This window comes from Bos mutus, chromosome 4, assembly GCF_027580195.1.
Source record: "Bos mutus isolate GX-2022 chromosome 4, NWIPB_WYAK_1.1, whole genome shotgun sequence".
Classification (NCBI taxonomy): domain Eukaryota; kingdom Metazoa; phylum Chordata; class Mammalia; order Artiodactyla; family Bovidae; genus Bos; species Bos mutus.
This window is the reverse complement of record NC_091620.1, coordinates 89,353,828-89,375,115: the sequence shown is the minus strand read 5'-3', so window position 1 is coordinate 89,375,115 and position 21,288 is coordinate 89,353,828.

The window sequence follows — 21,288 nt, the reverse complement described above, 5'->3', positions numbered from 1 at the left end:
CTAACAGACTTTGAGGTAAGCCAGCTGCCATATAATGAGGACATTCAGAAAACCCTGTGGAGGGACTGTATTTCCACTGCACATGCCAAAGGTTCAATCCCTGGTGGTGAAACTAAGTTCCCACATAGTGGACATAGAGGCTAAATTAAAAAAAGAAAAAAGAAAGCTTAAAGAGAAAACCCTATGGAGAGACCCACCTGATAAAGAACTCAGGCCTGCAGACACTAAATTACCCAGCACCAATTTGTCAGCCATGTGAGCCATTCTGAAGGCAGATCCTCAAACCCCAGTTAAGGTTTCAATTAACTGCAGCCCCAGTCAAAAAAAAAAAACACCACCAGTTAAACTGCGCCAGTTAAACACCAGTTAAACACCACCAGTTAAACTGACTCCTTGATCTACAAAAGCTGTGAGACAAATTTTTATTATTATTTTAAGAAATCAAGTTATTTAGTAAATTATTATGTGATAATAGATAATTAACACACCGTTCCTATATCTTTTCTTTGGTAAAATGTATGCTCATGCCTTCAGTCTATTGTTTTTAATGGGCTATCTTCTTGTTAATGAGTTAAAAGATTTCTTTATATATATCCTTTGGGTGTAAATCCTTTTTAAGATAGGTGTTTATCAAATGTTTTCTCCCAGCATTTTGGCTTGCTTTCTTTCATTTTCTTAACAGACTCTTTCAAGAAAATAAATTTCATATTTTGATGAAGCCTAATTTGTCTACATTTTTACTCTGTGGTTCATGTTTTTGGTCTCATAGCTAAGAAATCACCCTATGAAAGGTCAAAACAGTTTTATCATATTTCTTTTGGAATTTTTATAAACTTAGGTCTTACTTTTAGATATACAATCCATTTTTAAATTCTTAAAAAATACAGTGCTCATTTTTTTCAGTCTAATTATTCTAGCAACACTTCTTAGAAATACTATTCTTTATCCCTTAAATAAATTTGGTATCTTTGTAAAAAAAAAAATAGTAATCAATTGACTGCAGTAGACTCTCAAACAATGCAGGGGTTGTGGGAACTGGTCAGTTGCACAGTCCAAAATTTGGGCATAATTTATAGTCAGCCCTCATTGTGCACGATTCCTCCTTGTCTGTGATTTGGTATCTGCATGTTCAACCAACCATGCATCATGAAACACTACAGTATTTACTATGGAAAAAAGTCTATGTATAAGTGGACCTGAGCAGTTCAAACTCAAATGTTGTTCTAGGGTCAACCATACATGGATGTGGTTCTATTTCTAGTCTCTATTCTATTTTGTTTGTCTATTTGTATATCCTTTACCAATATTTTATTACTCTAGCTTTAGAGTATAAATCTTGAAATCACTATGGATTTTCCAACTTTGTTTTTCTTTATCAAAAGTTCTTTGGCTATTTTTAGTACTTTGTTTTCCACATGCATTTTATAACATACATTTTTCAGTTTCTGTAAAAAAGCCTGATGAAGTTTTAATCAGGACTCTATTAAATATATAGATCAATGTGGGGTGAATTGAAATCTTTACAATCTTGATTCCTCTAGTACATGAACAATATACATCTCTCCACTTATTTAGATGGTCTTTGATTTTTCTCAATGATTTTTAGTTTTCAAAATAAAAATCCTACACATATTTTATTAGACTTATCCCTATGCATTTTTTATTTATTTTTTTATTATAAACTTATTTACTTAGTTGGAGTATTACAATACTTACACTTATTTATACTTATACTTAGTTACAATATTGTATTGGTTTTGCCATACATCAACATGAATTCATCACGGGTGTACACGTGTTCCCCATTCTGAACCCCCCTCCCACCTCCCTCCCCATACCATCCCTCTGGGTACTCTCAGTGCACCAGCCCTAGGCATCCAGTATCGTGCATAGAACCTGGACTGGCGAATCATTTCATATATGATATTATACATGTTTCAATGCCATGCTCTCAAATCATCCCACCCTCTCCCTGTCCCACAGAGTCCAAAAGACTGTTCTATACATCTGTGTCTCTTTTGCTGTCTCACATACAGGGTTATCTTTACCATCTTTCTAAATTCCATATATATGCATTAGTATACTGTATTGGTGTTTTTCTTTCTGGCTTACTTCACTCTGTATAATAGGCTCCAGTTTCATCCACCTCATTAGAACTGATTCAAATGTATTCTTTTTAATGGCTGAGTAATACTCCATTGTGTATATGTACCACAGCTTTCTTATCCATTCATCTGCTGATGGGCATCTAGGTTGCTTCCATGTCCTGGCTATTATAAACAGTGCTGCGATGAACATTGGGGTACACATGTCTCTTTCAATTCTGGTTTCCTCAGTGTGTATGCCCAGCAGTGGGATTGCTGGGTCATAAGGCAATTCTATTTCCAGTTTTTTAAGGAATCTCCACACTGTTCTCCATAGTGGCTGTACTAGTTTGCATTCCCACCAACAGTGTAAGAGGGTTCCCTTTTCTCCACACCTTCTCCAGCATTTATTGCTTGTAGACTTTTATCCCTATGCATTTTATATTTTAATTCAATTTAAAAAATTTTTTAAATTAGGTTTCAATTTTAATTTTCCATTCTCAGTCTAGAAAAATGCAATTGATTTTTGTGCATTCACCTTTTATCCTATGATTTTTCTAAACTTACTTCTTAGTTTTTGCACTTTTTTAGGTTTTTTGTGATTTCCCATTTAGGCAATCATGTCACCTATAAATAAAGATAATATTTCTTCCTTTCTAATTTGTATGGCTTTAATTTATTTATCTTACCCAACTGTACTGGCTTGGACCTTCAGTACGATATTGAATAAGAATAATGAGAATATGCACTTTGCTGTTTCCAACTCTTGGGCGAAGGCATTTGTCTTTCACTGTTAAGTAAGTTATGAGCTGTAGACTTTTATATTTATGCTCTTTATCAACTTGAGGAAATTCCCTTCTGTTCCACATTTGCTAAAGAGTTCCCTCATGATGGTTGTTGACTTTTTCAAATGTCTTTACCTCATCTATTGACATGATCATATTTTCTTTCAGCTTGTTGATATGGTTATTTACATTTACTGATTTTTTGAATGTTAACTAACCCAGCTATTTGTAAAGACCCTCCACAATATAACCTTACTCTATATATATTCAGCCAAATTTTGCAGAAGCTGCAATCACAAACCCTAAGCTGTGGGACCTCCCTATCTTGATCAACTGATGCTCACCCCGACTCATAATCCTCTTTTTCCTTCACCTATCTGGATCCCTGTCTCCCTTCAAGGTCCAAGTCAATTCCACCTTCTCTGTGAGCCTTTCTCCAGTTACCTAAGCTCTCTCTCCATGGGCCAATTATTTGAACATGAGCACTCCTCCAAATATTTTATTGGCAAGAAGCAATATCAAGAAGAAAGAAAAACTGCTGGGGATCAGTAATGGAGATAAATGTCAGTAGAAGAGAGTAGGGTATAATAATATCTGAGTATCACAATTGGCATTTTTCTCCTAGTACAATAATACAGGGAATTTCTAGTTCTAGTTCTGGGGAGATTCCAGTCATCTTATGCTCATAGATAATCCTCCTCCCACCCTCACTGTTGTTGGAGAAATTCCGAAAGATTGTGCTCATTTGCTTTTTTTTTGGTAGAACTGTAAAGACAAAGAAAACCTCCTGTTTCTCTGAAAATCCTCTGTAAAAATATGGATAAAATAAAGATAAAATACTGCATTTATTTATTCAATAAATGCCCAGCAGTACCTCATATGAAACACTGTGTTAAATTTTGTAGGGGAAACAAAGATAAAAACTGTTTGACATCTCTGAATTTAAATTACACATGATGCAATTTATGTATACTTATGTTTACTTATTCTTTCTTGTGTTGAAATCTCTATTCCTCTGTAGTTCCCCCACCCCAGAAACACACAGCTTCCTTCCACCTATGAAAAACTACTATTCAGTATAAAAATACTAAAATATATTATCACATAAACACATTATTAACATCTATTTTGCATAGGTTTACAAAGCCAGTTTTATTATCAAACTATTGTGAAATATAATCCTTAAACTTTAAAAATCATTTTGAATATTTTGTCATAATCTTTGAGTAGAAAACCCACTTAAAACATAGCGAACTGTTTTTAATAAAAATTAAAAATAAAAAGAACCTTGTTTAAAGCCAGCTTTTAGAATTAAAACCATATGGGAGCTCTGATAGTGCAGCTTTTGGCTCTGTCAGGATTCCCTGTGATGAAACTGGCACCTGTTTTCATGAAAGTATTTTGCCACTTATGCTTTCGGACATTTGCGGTTCTGGCCTTAATAACAGTCTCCAGATGATTATTAAATTACCTGGATAAGGAACTGCAAATTGTTAAATATTTATTTTTTAAATTTATTTGTCTTAGTGTGACAAACATAGTACAGAGTAACTGCCTGAGCAAACAAATATTGCCAAATGCTGGATTAGCACTACCCCCTCAGATCAGAATCTCAAGACACAACAGTAAAACTTTGGTGATTTCCATGATCCAAGATGAAAAACAAAGAAGAAAGTCTGATACTGTAAATGATAGTGGGGATTTTTCTCCTTTATATTAAAACTCCACTAATTAAAGTTCAGCTGGAATTTACAGTACTCAATGGTCAAAATCAAATGCATGACTTGAACTACAAACAGAAGTCAACTGCATTGAGTTAGTTACAGACCAGGATACTGGATGAATCCCAGCTTTACACATTACTCACTATCAAATTCTGTGGGCAAGTCTTAATTCTACCTTGAATAATTTAGGAATCATTTGCATGAAAAGTCTGTGTGAACATACTTCCTCCTATCCCCTGACACTCTGATTTTCTGCCATGTTTTTCTAGTTAAGACTTATCAACTTAAAGTAAATAATTCATTAGTTACAGTTAAGATATGATGATAAAAGAAGAAATAACATAAAACAGTTTATAAAATGAATGGTTCAAAAGTCTAAGCTATGTAGAGTCTTCTTCAGTCACTATCTGTAAGTCATCCACGAAAACCGGTACAGGGAGTTCAGAGTATTTCACCTGAGAAGAAATATAGGAATCACCCACAAGAAAGAGAAATACCGGCAGGCGCACGGGCTGGGGACGCGCGCCACAGTCGAGCCGGGCGCGGTCTTTCCAGGTCCAGCCACGACATGGCCACCGCCCTCCTAAGGAGAGTGGCCTCCGCCATGGGCCCGCTGCTGCAGCTGGGGGGCCGCCCGCTTTCCGCGCTCGCGCAGGGCCCCCCGCGCGCCGGCCCTGCCACTAAAAAAAAAAAAAAGAAAAGAAAGAGAAATACCTTATTCACCCTTTGCCAGCTCCTGCAGAGCCATATCACACTGAGGAGGAAATAATCTCCACAAATGCTGTCTTCCCTAAATATAACCTTTGATTCATTCCTGTAAGGTGTGTTTGTTAGGTATGTTTAGTGTATTATTTAAGAATATTCAATTCTTCTATGGAAGACAAGGAAAGCAAATGGAATCAGTGAAACTCATGAGAACTATTAAATATAAACAGGAAGTATAAAAGTAGCTGTGAGACACAGGATTAAGCATAGATTGTAAGTTAGTAACCTGTGAGATACATTAGACATAGATAAAATAAGAAGGACATAATGATAAATACAGTTAGAGATATAAAGAACAAAATACCAAATATTCATATGGCACATGAGACACTAAAACGTAATACTTTACCTAATATTTATGAGGCAAAAAAGAAACCAAATATTTATGAGATACTTAATGCTCATGGGCTTTAAAGTTGCTCCCCACCCACTGGTGACATTCATTCTGACTCACAAGACCTCTGCAGATAAAATCTACAACTGCTCAGCCAGCTATTGGGCAAGTTACAGTTGTGGCCAGAAACATTTGCCCCTGTGTCTCTCCTATAACATAAGAATTTATTGACTTCAGGCACTTTTCATTGGCTGAGTTCCTTGCTCACTCTCAACTCTGGTCCTTGTAATTACGCTAACAGCTGACTGACAAGGCAGAGAGAAAGATAAGACATAGAAAAAAATGTATAGCACAGAATTCACATATAGTGGTCCTTCCAACTCTCTACCCTTTCCTTAATGTATAAACCTATCCAATCTCTTTCTCTCATTTCTCACTCTTCATTTTAAGTTGATTCAACACATCCTAAGCTTTGATGATTTGAGTTTAGTCTCCGAGTCTTTCTGCTATGTGACCTCTGGGAAAGCTTCTCTGGTTGTATACTTGCAGGCTTCCGTTGAATCAAGGTAACTTTCCCATATGACACCCCATCCCCACCACCTCCAATGTTGACTCTCAGCCTTGCTGTCCTGTTTGGTGTAGACTATGACAGGTATCTAAGGAGTCCAGGAAGTTCTTGTTGATGCTGTTGAGCTCTGGCCTTAGACCCTCTTGCTGTCATCTGCACCTAAATAACAAAGCACTTCCCTATACTTGAGGCACTTTTTATCAAGTAGATTAATTTTCCTTACATAATCTCCGATTTCTTTCTGATGTTTAGGTTGCCCGTTTTCCATTTTATTAGTTTTGTCATAAATATTTTTTTATATTTTAGATCATTATTGGAAAAAACTTTTATTAATTATTGAGTCTTCCTCCCACTCCTATTTCTAGTCACACAGTCTCCTCCTCCACAAAGACCAAATATTTTCAGTTTTTTGAGTAGGAGAAAGTAGACCAAAAAGAATGACCCAAGTCACTCAACCAAATTTAATTTTTACATTATTCCAAAGTCTAGAGAGGAAAAAAGGAAATAATTTAACCAATTTATACCAAAAAACATTTAAAGCATTTTATTATTATAGAAATAGTTAAAAGTGGCTTTTTGGTACTTTGCATCATGTAAAGGAATTTTCAAATTATGTTTTGATAATCACTGAAACTCCTTGAGATAGAAATATAGTAATACTAGATGTGTAATCAAGTTCCTTAACCCCTATGTGCCTCAGTTTCCTCATTTCTTAAAAATGAATATACTGATAGTACCTATCTCAAAAGGTTGTTATAAGTATTAAAATAACTAATGCATGTGAAGTGCTTAGAATAAATGCTTAGTACTTAATCATTTGAATCTTTTCTTTTGTAAATTGTTCCTATTCTTTTATGAGTTCTCTAGACATGTTTATTTTTTTAAATAACGCTGTAAACATTCACCATTTATAAAAGACATAAACCAGTTATAAAGATAATAATACTTAGAATTAGACTTTATTGAACTCTTGCCATTTCCTAGGCATTCTGCAAAGTACTTTATCTAGGTAATCTTATTTAAAACTCAAAACAACCTTATGAGTAGATATGTTATTATGTCACTTTAACAGATAAGAAAATGGAGATTTATCATGTTTAATTAGTTTCCCCAAGGCCTCAAAACTGGAAAGTAAAGACATCTTACACCAATGAATTTATCAACTTCTGTCTCTAAAGTTCATAGTATTAATATTGTGTTTAGTGCCCTTTGTCAAAACATTTTCTTTTTTTCTTTTTTTTGTGGAGGCACTGCATAGCATGTGGAATTCAGTTCCCTGAACAGGGATCAAACCCATGTCCCCTGCAGTACACTTAACCACTGAACCAACAGAGAGGTCCCTATCAAAACTTCTTAAATATTTCACACTCTATAATTTGCCTTTTAGCTTTCCTTAATTATGATACACAAATGTTTCATTTTATGTAGTAAGGTCTAACAATGTTTTGTAGTTTCTTTCATTGTTTTTATGATTAGAAAGTCACTTTCCACCCTAAGATAAGATATTCTGCAATATTTTCTAGTTGCTTTAGAGTGTTTTTAAACCACATTTAATTCATTGATCAATTGGTATTCATGTTTTTAATATGAGGTTAGGGATAACTTGATTTTCACCTCCAAATAATTAACCAACTGTCCCAGCACCATTTATCACATAATTCTTTCTTTTACTAATATGTGAATTCACTGTAATCACACAAACTGAAGGTACATTTTTCTTTATAAATTTGAATTACAGGAATATGAAAACATTAGCAAAGCATCATTTGAGCAGAAAATTCAATACCTACACTTTAAAATCTCAGAAGAATATGGTAATTGCAAAAAGAGAAGTAGGAAAAAACGATAGACCATCTATGTCCCCATGCTGCAGGGTGCCTATAGCACAGTGCTGTGTATTCTTAAATGATGACCCTGCCCTGTACAACTCTGGTCTGTGAAGCCCTGTAAACAGCAACTGGTTAGTTTGGGCTCCCCCAGAAGACACCTCCCTCTCTCCTCAAAATTCAAATGGAGGTGGTTTATTTGAGAGGTAACCTGAAGAAACACTGGTAGGCAAATGGGGAATTAAAAGAGAAATGGAAAATGACCAAGGAAGAATGCCTTATAAAACTCTACTGCTATGGGCAAAGTTTAAGCCTAAGTCATGGTAGACCTCACTCCTTGGAAATGTCTACCCTAAGGATGAGGGACCTGGACATTTTATGCAGCAATTCTCATCAGTCTGGGGTTAAAATCTACTGGCAGTGGTGTCACTTCTATAAGTCCAGATGCCTCTGGAGACAGACCTGGCTTCAGCAGCCAGATGACTGCAGAGAGAATGTAGGGTGCACTATAATAGTGAGCTCGGGGAATTGGGATAGGGACTTCGGGCTTCTTTCTGCTCCACTGCTAAATAAAAACGCCATTAGTCAGTGTTCATCTCAAATGAGTTACTGAATTATGAGAAACCTTTAGGAATGAGTCCCTTGTGATTGCAGTGATAGAAATATGACTACTTTTCAGTATGATCTATCCATCTACTTTATCCATTCTATCTATTCTAGGGTGATTACTTATTCTATCACTCTGTCAATCAACTCTCGTACTACTTTGATATTTTAACCACAACAGTTAGGTATTTTAGGACAAATCCTTCTTTTTTATATTTTTCTTCAGAATGTTGTTAGTTAATCTCATTCTTCCAAATGAAAATCAGATTTTTTGCCTCAAGTCCCACACCCATCAAAGACAGAAATCCTGTTAGGGATTATATATTAGGATTTTTTAAAAAATGAATTTAGTAAGAATTAACCTCTTAAAGGACAAAATCAGTCTTCCTGTACAAATCTTCAAATTGAACTCTTTTTTTCTACCTCTTAATATATTGTTGTAGCTTTATTCACAGGACACAAAAGTGTTTTGGAGGATTATTTCTGGATATGGTATATGGCTTTCTTTTTTGCTATTCAGTAAAGAATATCCCATACCCTCTCTTTATTATATCTTTTAGTTAGGTATAAAGCTGCATATAAGAAAGTCATTGATTTTTAAAACTTCCTCTTATTTTATCCAATCTATCTTTTTAATTCTAAGCATTATTTTCATGTGCTTCTCTAGGTTATAACCAAATCATATGTAAAAATTATCATCTTCCACCTACATAAAATTCTATCATTGTTTATTTCTTTGAATCAAAGCAGTGTCTCTAAGGAGTAATATCCTTCTGGGATAGTAAGAACTTATTTGGGTCTTATTAAAATCATTATCAGTTTATTAGTGTGAATTTACTAATCAGATCCTTTATAGGAGGATATTTAATTGAGATAATGTATTAAAGGAGAAAGAAGAAAATATACCAGCATTAAAAAAAGGCTGGGGTTGTTTTAAGCCCGTGGAGGTAAGATACAAACAAACCTATTAATGTTGGCTGGGGAAATACCAAACAAATCTGTTCTGTCTTCTACAATGATAATTAGGCAAGGCTCTGATCTCCAGTGGCCTCCCCACTTATCAACCTGGCCCCTGTCCAGGTCTCCATCTAGCTACTGCTTTCACTCCATTTGATGACAAGAAAGAACAGAGCAAGAATTGCTTTCACAAGGAGCTTGGCTCAATACCCACACATTTCTGAACTGCCTTGGGCTGCATGCTTGGGATATGAAGAGTATAAAATTCTGGATCTGATTATTACACAGCTAGATTATAAAGCATTTTGCTAAGCTTCTGGAGGAACGCTAGGCATAAAAAATAAAGAGATTAAAAAACAGCTTCATTATTTTTGCTCAAGAATACTAAGTATTGAGTATTTTTTTCAAAAAGTACAGAAATTTAACTTTCAAAGAAATACCTTTAGGTAGAATTTTAGCAGCATTTTAACTAACTGTAAATGACTAGAAGGAAGAAAGTCTCTATTTGCAAATTCAAAACTTCTCTTACTAAACACTATTTGATTGAAAATAAGGATGGAAGGAAAGGAGGGAGGGAAGGAAGAAAAAAAAATGGAAGAAATTCTTATATAACCAGTTATTCAAGTGATTTTTTTTTCAATGAAAAAATTAGATCTAATTCTCATTTTTGTATTTTATTTTCCTTTAATCAGTATGCCTTTCTGTAAGACATCTTCCTGAATATCTTTGAGGGAAAATTACTTTGAGGATTCTCCAGATGGAAGTACCATTCTGAAAGCTAAAAAAGGTTTGAGAAAATTATCACCTTTAGAAAATGTAAAGCCTTTGTGTGTGAAATGACTGACATGCAAAACTTGTTTTTAGACCCAATAAACTAAGATTTTCCAAAATTATTCAGGACTAGTTTTAAGTCTTTGGTAAATGAAATAAGATTAACAGTCTAATGTTTTGGAAATCACTAAACAGAAAATAGAAAGTCCTAAAATGTAAAGGTAGAAGCACATATTTCTTAATTAGAACCAAATTAACACTGTCTGTATGTTTTTATTCAGCAAAGGCAAGCCCTTAAAATCCCATATATTAAAGAACAGTTTATTAGACAACAGTATATGAAATGTTTAATTACAGATATTTAAATATAAAACTCAGTGAATAAATATCATTAAATCATAATTTAAATATATTCATTTTTAATAACTTTCAATGGATCAGAGTTCTTATGCAAAATGTTGATGAACACAAAATAAGTCAGAGTTTGAATCCTGACTTGCTTTCAAAAAACTCAGATTAACTTACACAATGAAGCCAATTTCAAATCAAAAGCTCTTTTAAATATATTTTACTGAAAAAAATTTTCCATATTCTCTAATCACATAAAGGCATCTAACACTTTCAATATTTTGTGCTATTTTAGTAATGCAAGTCACTCTTTGTATAATGAAAATGGACTTTGGACACTGGAAACTCTCAAAAATAACAGAGCTATTAAATTTTTTTTTTTTCCTACCAGTCAGTGCAATAAATGCCTAGCAATACCTTCACCTTGTAGTTGAATTCATTAAGTGCGCCAGAATAATTTTCACAATTGTAATTACACAATTAATCTAAAAACTCAAGTGTAGTATCACATTTTAAAATCTTTTCTTTATAAGGCTACTATTCTATAATATTTTGGTTCCCTTTCATTTAATAATGAATTTGTCTGGCCTTTGTCCCTGGTTACTAGGAGGTATCCTCTAAAGCTTTGGATTTTTGCAGTTATGGGGTATTTTTGCTATTCATGGTGGGCCTTTAAAACCACACTCAAGTTTACACTAATTAGGTGACTCTGGGTAGATCCTTTGATAGTTTACGCCAACAAGATGACTTGGGTTGGTCATGCCAGAAAGACAAACAATGTGATTAGAGGATTAGTGCTTTTAGCCAGGTGACACCACCTCGGCCACTGAAGAAGAGAGAGGGACTAAAGACTAAGTTTAGTCATGTGAACAGTGGTGCAATCAATCATTCCTATGTACTGAAACTGGAATGAAAATACTAGACAAAACTGGGATGAACTTTGCTAAGTGGCAATACATATATTGTCATACGCTACTGTGCTGGTAAAGTAACATGTCCTGACTCCTCAGGGAAAGGACAACTGGAGTATTGTGTTTGAAAACCTCCCAGACTTTACCCTTCAGATCTCTCCCTTTGGTTGGATGTGATATGTATCCTTTGTTGTAATAAAACTATAAGTATAGCACTTTCCCTGTGTTCTATAAGTCATTCTAGCAAATTATCAAATGCTGGGAGGAGAGAGGGAGTGAGAATCCCTAAATTGGTATCTAGCTGGTCAGAAGTGAAGGTGGTCTAGAATTCCTTTGTAGTCTATGTCTGAGATTAGGGTAGTTTTTAAAGAGGACTATGAGACCCACCCCACTCCAGTACTCTTGCCTGGAAAATCCCATGGACAGAGGAGCTTGGTACGCTGCTGTCCATGCGTGGCTAAGGGTCAGACACGACTGAACGACTTCACTTTCACCTTCATGCATTGGAGAAGGAACTGGCAACCCACTCCAGTGTTCTTGCCTGGAGGATCCCAGGGACGGGGAGCCTGGTGGGCTGCCATCTATGGGGTTGCACAGAGTCAGACACAACTGAAGCGACTTAGCAGCAGCAGCAGCATGCTCCTAATCTGTGAAGTTAGGCTTGGTTGGTATCAGAATCCATTGCAGTCCTTTTTAAATTAAAATCATTTCACATTCTACTTGTATACTAAATTCTTATGTCTTTTCTTCTTTGCTTTCTCTCTTCTATTAGTGATTAATAGCCAACTGTAAGACTGGATATAGTGGGTTGTTTTTGTTTTTTTTTTAAGTATAATTGGGTTAAGGAGGTCACAAATGGTACTGTTACTTTTCCCTGTTTTCTTCCTAGGTGGTGGGGTGATATTCTTACATCAGGATTAATTTATCTAAGCCATGTTTCTACACAGCATCTTACCTAAGTAACTATCTCAATCTCCTAAAGATAGCTTTTTAATCTTTATTTTTTAGAAACCCTTTACTTCTAAAAGAAGCTTCTAATCATGATTTCTTATGATGATTATCAAATAAACTGATTTTAAAATATTTTTCTTAAAAAAAATTTTGTTTTCTTATAATTTAGCATTCTTTTGCTAATTTATTAGATCAGCTCTATGTCAAAGGAGAAATTCTTCTGCCTGACAGCTAAAAGAAATGTTTAAGTATACTATTATCTTAATAAACAGATCTTAATTTGTATCAATAATATACAGTAATAAACAAATAGCAATAGTATAATGAACCTCTAGAATTACTCCATCTCTTTTCTCTGCTAGAACACTCAGATATTACCTAGGAAAGTATTCAAGTTACAATAGTCTCTGAGGTCCACATGAAATATCATATATGAACTCCTGGCTAAAAGAAGTAATTTGCCATTGATGGGAAATGCATGAGATTTGAAGTTCCTTAGGTTATATAAAAGGTTCCCTTATCAAATAGTGTTCTCAAGGAAGATTCTAACTGCAAGAATAAACAAAGAGATCCTGGCATTTCCCCCACCATTATCAAGGAAGTTCATTTTTCTGATTTTATTTTTTAAGACGAAATTTCAAAAAAGTAAAAGATCAAAAAGCCTTACCATGTATAATAGGATCAGAGAAAGTAACTGTCTTTGATATGGGCACAAGGAGCAGTCTATCAGGAATGTTAGCAGGAGCACACAGTTCACTTACCCAAGCCAAAACCCAGTGTCAAAAGTTGTTTTCTAAGAATCTAAAAATGATGAACCTATGTGATTCATGTAAATGAATTTAACAACTGTGTCAGGAAATGTTTGTTATTTAATTCTCACTCCATTTTTGTGTCTAGTAACTTCAGTTACACCAAGGGTTTGAAAAATGAGGAACTGAGAAGCAGAGTCATACCAACTTTATAGAAGCAATTTAACATTGCATATTGCTTCATTTCTCAGGAGATGAATCGCTTGAAGTAGTTATTTAAGGTTAACTGTCTAAGAGGAAGAGAATGTGGAAGATTGACTAAAGCATGGACCATGTGCCTTCTCATTCATGGCTAGCTTTTCTTTTTTCCCAGCTTGCTTCTTAGACAAGAGGTAAATTTTCAGGAAAAGCCAAGTGCACTCACACCTTCTTTTTCTGCCCAGCTAACTTTTACTTCAAATAGTCATAACTGTAGCTCAGTTGGTAAAGAATCCGCCTGCAAGGCAGGAGACCCCAGTTCAATTCCTGGGTCAGGAAGATTGTTGGAGAAGGGATAGGCTATCCACTCCAGTATTCTTGGGCTTCCCTTGTGGCTCAGCTGGTAAAGAATCCACCTGCAATGCAGGAGACCTGGGTTCAATCCCTGGGTTGGGAAGATCCCCTGGAGAAGGGAAAGGGTACCCACTCCAGTATTCTGGCCTAGAAAATTTCATGGACTCTATCGTCCATGGGGTCACAAAGAGTCAGACACGACTGAGCGAATTTCACTTTCACTTTCAATTGCAGAATACTGGAGGGAAAACAAACAAGATGATCAATATTGGGGCATACTTATCTCCCTTTAGAGTAAGAAATTTCAACATGCCCTTGGTAAACCTAAATCTTTGTTCTTCATGTTTATTTCATCTTCCCAAAGACACTATTCCTATTTATTTGGTTTGTTTGCTCATGAAGTCCTGCCTTCTTCATCAAAGGAGTTGGAACACTTTAAAGCCAGAGTAAACCCAATAAAAATACCTATACAGGATGAATGAAAAGAAAAAATCTACACAAACAAGCATGCAAATAGACAATCTAGACCAATAAGCAATCTTAGTTCCCTTAGCTGGCTTCTGAGTTTCAAGGTAAAATAAAAGAAGAATATAATCACTCAGTTCTCACTTCAGAGAAAGAGAAGGTCACAAGTCAGGTTCTCTAGGAAGGAGACTTCCAGGCTAAGATTTGTATTTAGGAAGTTTAATGACAGGGGCAGGTGCTCTGGGGGAGTGAGGGAAGTCCAGTGGACAAAGACAGAAGTTGGACTATGAAGCCAACAAACATAGACCCTCCTGTGGGGAGCACTGAAGCTGGGGTGGCTCTTCAGAGTTCCAATTGGATAACGCAGGCTTTATACCTCTCATTCCACCCCCTCAGATTGGGCTGTCACTGATGCAAGCTATTTCTGGGAAGTGGAGTAAAGTTAGGCCAGGTGGCTTGCTTCAACAGAGTGCAATGAGGGTAGATGGGAAGGGCCTTAGCTGCAAGTCATCAGCTGTCAATTCTCCCAGGAGATTTGTTATGTGGGCTTCAATCCTGAAGGTCATGGTTTTGGTTGCACCCGTACTGTTTACTTACAAAAGAAAGAAAACAGATTACTCTCTCTGGGAAAGCAAAGTTATTCCAAAACAGGATGAAAAATAAATTATTTTCATTACTTGGTTTACAGAAAACAGAGTAATATGATGGAAAAAATTCTCACCAATTGCCCTACAGGAAACATGGTTAACAGATTTCATGGGATTGTTTTCCACAGTATCCTTGATAAGAGAATGACACTAATATACCTCTCCATGAGATTCTGTAAAGGTGAATCACAATCCTGGGACCAGCTGGTGATCCAGCTTCATTCATTCATTCACTTGTCCCTCTATTCAAGAAATATTTACTGAGTTCCCACTGTGTACAAAACACTTTGCTAGACACAAGAAAAATTATGAGATGGGGGAAAGATCCAAAATTGCAGACTTTAATCAAAGAATCACATAATGCTGCTGCTGCTGCTGCTAAGTCACTTCAGTTGTGTCCAACTCTGTGCGACCCCATAGACGGCAGCCCACCAGGCTCCCCCGTCCCTGGGATTCTCCAGGCAAGAATACTGGAGCGGGTTGCCATTTCCTTCTCCAATGCATGAAAGTGAAAAGTGAAAGTGAAGTCGCTCAGTCGGGTCTGACTCTTAGCGACCCCATGGACTGCAGCCTACCAGGCTCCTCCGTCCATGGGATTCTCCAGGCAAGAGTGCTAGAGTGAGTACAAATGTGAAATCACATCTTTGAAAATTATACACAAGAGAGGTTCACTCTCCAGTGTTATCAAAGCTTCTAACAGTGAAAACTGACCTGGTTATGAAGGTCAGAGATGCCTCACTAAGAAGTTGTTATTTTTCTGAAAGGTGAAGGCAGAGTAGGAACTAGCCAATTGTAGCAGAAAAGGGCAACAGACTCAGCATTAGAAGGGACCACAGAACACCAAGAAGGCTGGTTTGGCTACAAGCGCAGACAGATGCTGAGGGCAAACTTGAAAGAAGATAAAACGATAGCAGTAGGGAAAAGCAACCCAGGCAGAACCTTGTAAGTTACATTATGGAATGTGGTCTTCATCTTGAGAGCAATAGGAAAATCATTCAAGCGTTGGAGTATGTAGGTAGTGCTCATAAGATGTTGAGTGAGGAGAAACTGCTTGTAAGACTCATTTGGAGGATTATTAGTTCTCTATGGTTGCTATAATAAATTAGCACAAATTTGGTGCTTAAACCATACAAATTTATTACTTAAAATTTTGTTGTTCTGAAGTTTATAATGAGTCTCACTGGGCTAAAATCAAGTTGCCAACGGGGTTCATTCCTCTCTGGGGGCTCTAGGATAGAATCTGTTTTCTTGCCTTTGCAAGCTTCTAGAGACTACCCACAATCCTTGGCTTACAGCCCTCTTCCATCTTCAAAGCTAGCAATGGCTAGTAGAGTCTCATATCACACTACTCTGCCACAGACTAATGTGCATCCCTCTTCGACACATAAGTACCGTTTTGATCACACTGGGCTCACTCAGACTATCTAGGATAATCTCCCGAATCTCAATATTAGCTAATTAGAAAATTTAGGGCTTCTTTGGTGGCTCAGATGGTAAAGAATCTGCCTGCAATGCAGGAAACTTGGGTTCAATCCCTGAGTCAGTATGATGCCCACGTCTCCTGCATTAGCAGGCAGGTTCTTTACCACTAGTGCCACCTGGGAAATAAGCAATTGTGTGATTCAAGCAAACACTGTCCTCAATTTGCCACAACTGAATTCTTCATCTCTCCAAGAGTGATGGAAATTTGCCATAAACCTGCTTCTTAATTCTGATTATCACATGGTATATGAAAGTCTTAAGAAAAAAGAGATGCCTTTTGATATTCAATAAGGGACTCCACATTGGACCAGACTTCAGACTTTTTGTCTTAAAGGAGATATTTTGAACCTTATAGAACTTGTCCACTTTCATACAGAGTCTTTTCATAAGAAATATACAAATACCCCTCACAGATTTTAAGAGTAAAAGGCAGGAAAAAATTATCTATTGTTGAAATATATGAAGCAACACTAAGCAGAGGCCTTCTGCAGTACTGAATGTCTTTTAGGTTATATAATGCCTGTATTTCATGTTGCGTGATTTAGTTCCTACCTACTGAAGCAGATACGGCATTACATATCACTAATCCTTTTCCTTTTAACTTAATAATTCTGTTATAAATTAAGATAAACACAATGTGCTTATAACATAAAGTTTCATGCTTGCATTTATTCAAGTTTTACAAACTAAAAGTATCTAACCAAGTAGTATTATTTAGCTTCTCTCCTTTAAAAAAAAAAATATATATATATATATATTTTTGGGAAATTGTCTAAATTTGTTTGGCTCCACCAGGTCTTAGTTGCCACATGCAAGATGTTTAGTTGTGGCGTGTGGGATTTAATTCCCTGAGCACGGATTGAAGCTGGGCCATCTGCATTGGAAGCAGAGACTTAGCCACAGAACTGCCTGGGCAGTCCTTGAAAATCTTAAAGTTTAAATCACCTTTTGAAAGCAAGGAAGATTGGAGAGACAACTCTTACTTTTAAGGGCTTACCCTTAAATGCAATTTGAGATAGTTGCCAAAACTTTCAAACAGACTTGTTAGGACTAAAATTATTAAAAAACAAAAAACATTAACTTCCATGAAGTTGACTATGTCTTCTGCATGGGGTTTGCAATTCTCTGGTAATATATCTCTGAAAATTACTTTGTTAACTATAAATGATATAGGTAAACAATGATTATTCTTCAGTTATAACAATTAATCTGGACAGAAACATGAAATTTGTTAAACAATTTCTACACACACACACACACACACACACACACACACCCCTCACACATCAGATGTTCTACTTCAAATATGCAACATGGAGAAGTAATTTTGGCAGATGGTCCTAAACATTCTCCTCCTTAGACGACCATCTGGCTTAAACATTCACCTCATGGTTTTCAATTTCTCATTTCTATTTTTCTTTTTTTTTTATATTTTTCAAAAGAAAATCAGTGTCTAAATTTACAACAAAATGGAAAATAATGAAACTGACTTTTACCTAGTTGGAGCACTGTTTTTTTGTGGAATCTTACAACTAGTGAGCCATACATAAGAATGAGTGTGAATGAATATATCAAGAGCAATACAGAGTTCAAATCAATGCAAAGCAATACAGAGCTCATGCCTCACCTTAAACATTATTTTTGTACCATGGAGGACAGAGTAGTATTGGTAGGATGTGGTACATGGCATGAAAAGAACCAGTATTCTTATAAAAATGGGAGAAATTCATTCTCTGGAGGAGAGAGAAGAAAGAATTAAAGAAGGCTTCATGTACACCATGTTACAGCAGCACTATTCACTATAGCCAAGACGTGAAAGAAATCCAAGTACCATCGACAGTTGAATGGATAAACAAAATGTGATAAATACATATTGGGGCTTAAAGAATCTGCCTGCAATGCAGGAGACCAGGGTTCAGTCTCTTGGTTGGGAAGGTCCTATGGAGAAGGAAATGGCAACCCACTTCAGTATTCTTGTCTGGAGAATCCCATGGACAGAGAAGCCTACAGTCTACGGTATCGCAAAGAGTCAGACATGACTGAGAGTCTAACACTTTCACTTTCTTTCAAATACATGTAGTGGAATATTTGTTGTTGTTGTTCAATTGTTAAGTCATGTCTGACTCCTTGAGACCCTATGGACTCTAACATGCCAGGTCTCCCTGTCCTTCACTATCTCAAGGAGCTTGCTCAAACTCATGTCCATCATGTTGGTGATGCCATCCAACCATCTCATTCTCTGTCGTCCCCTTCTCCTCTTGCCTTCAATCTTTCCCAGCATCAGGGTCTTTTTCAATGAGTTGGCTCTTTGCATCAAGTTGCCAAAGTATTGGAGCTTCAGCATCAGGTCTTTCAATGATTATTCAGGGTTGATTTCCTTTAGGATTGACTGGTTTGACTTCCTTGCTGCTCCAGGGAGTCTCAAGAGTCTTCTGCAGCAACACAATTTGAAAGCATCAATTGTTTGGCACTCAGCCTTCCTTATAGTCCAACCCTCAAATCTGTACATGACTACTGGAAAAAACATAGCTTTGACTATATGGACCTTTGTTGGCAAAGTGATGCTTCTGCTTTTTACTTTGCTGTCTAGGTTTGTCACAGCTTTTCTTCCAAGGAGCAAGAATCTTCTAATTCCATGGCTGCAGTCACCATCTGTGGTGATTTTAAAAAGGAAGGAAATTCTATCACATGCTGCAACATGAATGAACCTTGAAGACATTAGGCTAGGAAAAACAAGCTGGTCACAAAAACCCAAACACTGTTATGACTCCATTTATATGAGATATCTAGAATAGTCAAATCTTAAAAACAGAAAGTAGACTGCTGGCTGCCAGGGGCTGGGATCAGGGTGAAATGGGGAGTTGTTTAATACATAGAATTTATATATATATATATATAGAGAGAGAGAATATATATAGAATATAGAATTTATTTATATATATAGATATAGAATTTTCTATTTACAAGATGTAAAAGTTCTGGAGATTGGTGCTTCACAACAATGCAAATACATTTATCACTACTGAACTGAACATGTAGATAGGATTAAGAGGATACACTTCATGTTGTTGTTGTTGTTGTTGTTTTTTTACCACAACTTTAAAAAAAGAAATCTTCAGAGAGAAAGATCTTTTGAATTAAAAAAAAACATGACTAATTACAATAAGCTGGTGGAAGGGGGGACAATTCTAGGGAATCTTAAACCAAGAGAACACCTTGGGAAAAGGATAGAATTGGGAAGACACAGAATAGTCACAGACCAGCAACTAGTTTAGGGTGGGTCATATTCCATTTACTAATAAACTGAATGATGCAACTGGAAATGAAGATTTGAGCCTATGGTGGACATTTATTTGTCTGCACAATACCACCTGTGCATGACTTGTCTGCACAATACCATTTGTGCATGACTCTCATCTGTGCATGACTTGCCCCCCTCTTTCATTTAATCTTCCTCAATCCATATGGTTTGGGTAGACTTAACCTCAGATTTCAATAATAAGGGCATCCCCTCCCTCAAATGTATATATACATATACAGAAATGGAGCATTTACATTCCTCTCTAGGATTCTGTAGGAACTATCAGGAAAGAGGACTTCCCTGGTGACTCAGGCAGTAAAGAATCTGCCTGCAATACAGGAGACACGGGTTCGACCCCTGGGTCAGGAAGATGCCCTGGAGTAGGGAATGGCTATCCACTCCAGTATTCTTGCCTGGAGAATTCCATAGACAGAGGAGTCCACAGGGTCACAAAGAGTCAGACACGATCGAGCAACTAACATTGCATTACTGCTATCAGCAAAAAGACTCTGTCTTCCCTAGACATTTAAAATTTAAACATCATGTCAACCTATAGATGAACCCAGACATCTTTTCCCACAGAGAATCTTATTGAAAACTCAGAATAAATTAGAGTTGAAATGGAAAAGGAAATTGAGTAGATAGAAGGAAGGAAGAGAAAAGAAGGAAGGAAGAAAGGAAAAGGGGAGAGAGAGAAGGAGGGAGGACTAAAGAGGGAGGGGAGGAAGGAGAAAAAAGGCAAAAGGAGACAGAGGGAGATGGGGAAAGAGAGAGAAGGAATGAAGAAAGTGGAGGAGGAAAACTTGATACCTGAAAAGAATATTTAAACAGCTGAATCCATCTATGCCAGGGGAACAACCTTGAACTGTTCCGTTCTATAGACCCCAAAATCCCTTGTTTGGCAAAGGCTGGTTTAAGAAGAGTTTTTGTCACTTTAAATCATAAGAGCTCTGAATAATCTAAGGCTAGATTATGGGGAGCCTATAATAAGGCAACTGAAAAATATTTTATGAGTATTCACTTTGTTAGACACAGTGCTAAGTCCTTCATTACAATCAACAAAAAAACTTTTGGTTCTGCCTTCACAGAGGTAACAATTTCCTAGGCCCCAAACAGATACCTGAGCCCTGACCCTCATTCCTGGTTATAGACATCTGTTTTTGTTTTTGTTTTTTTAAGCCCTATTTTGACAGTAAAGCTCAGATAGATTTGGTAACCACTAATCAAAAAGGAGTACATCAAGGCTGTATATTGTCACCCTGCTTATTTAACTTATATGCAGAGTACAACATGAGAAACACTGGGCTGGAAGAAACACAAGCTGGAATCAAGATTGCTGGGAGAAATATCAATAACCTCAGATATGCAGATGACACCACCCTTATGGCAGAAAGTGAAGAGGACCTAAAGAGCCTCTTGATGAAAGTGAAGAGGAGAGTGAAAAAGTTGGCTTAAAGCTCAA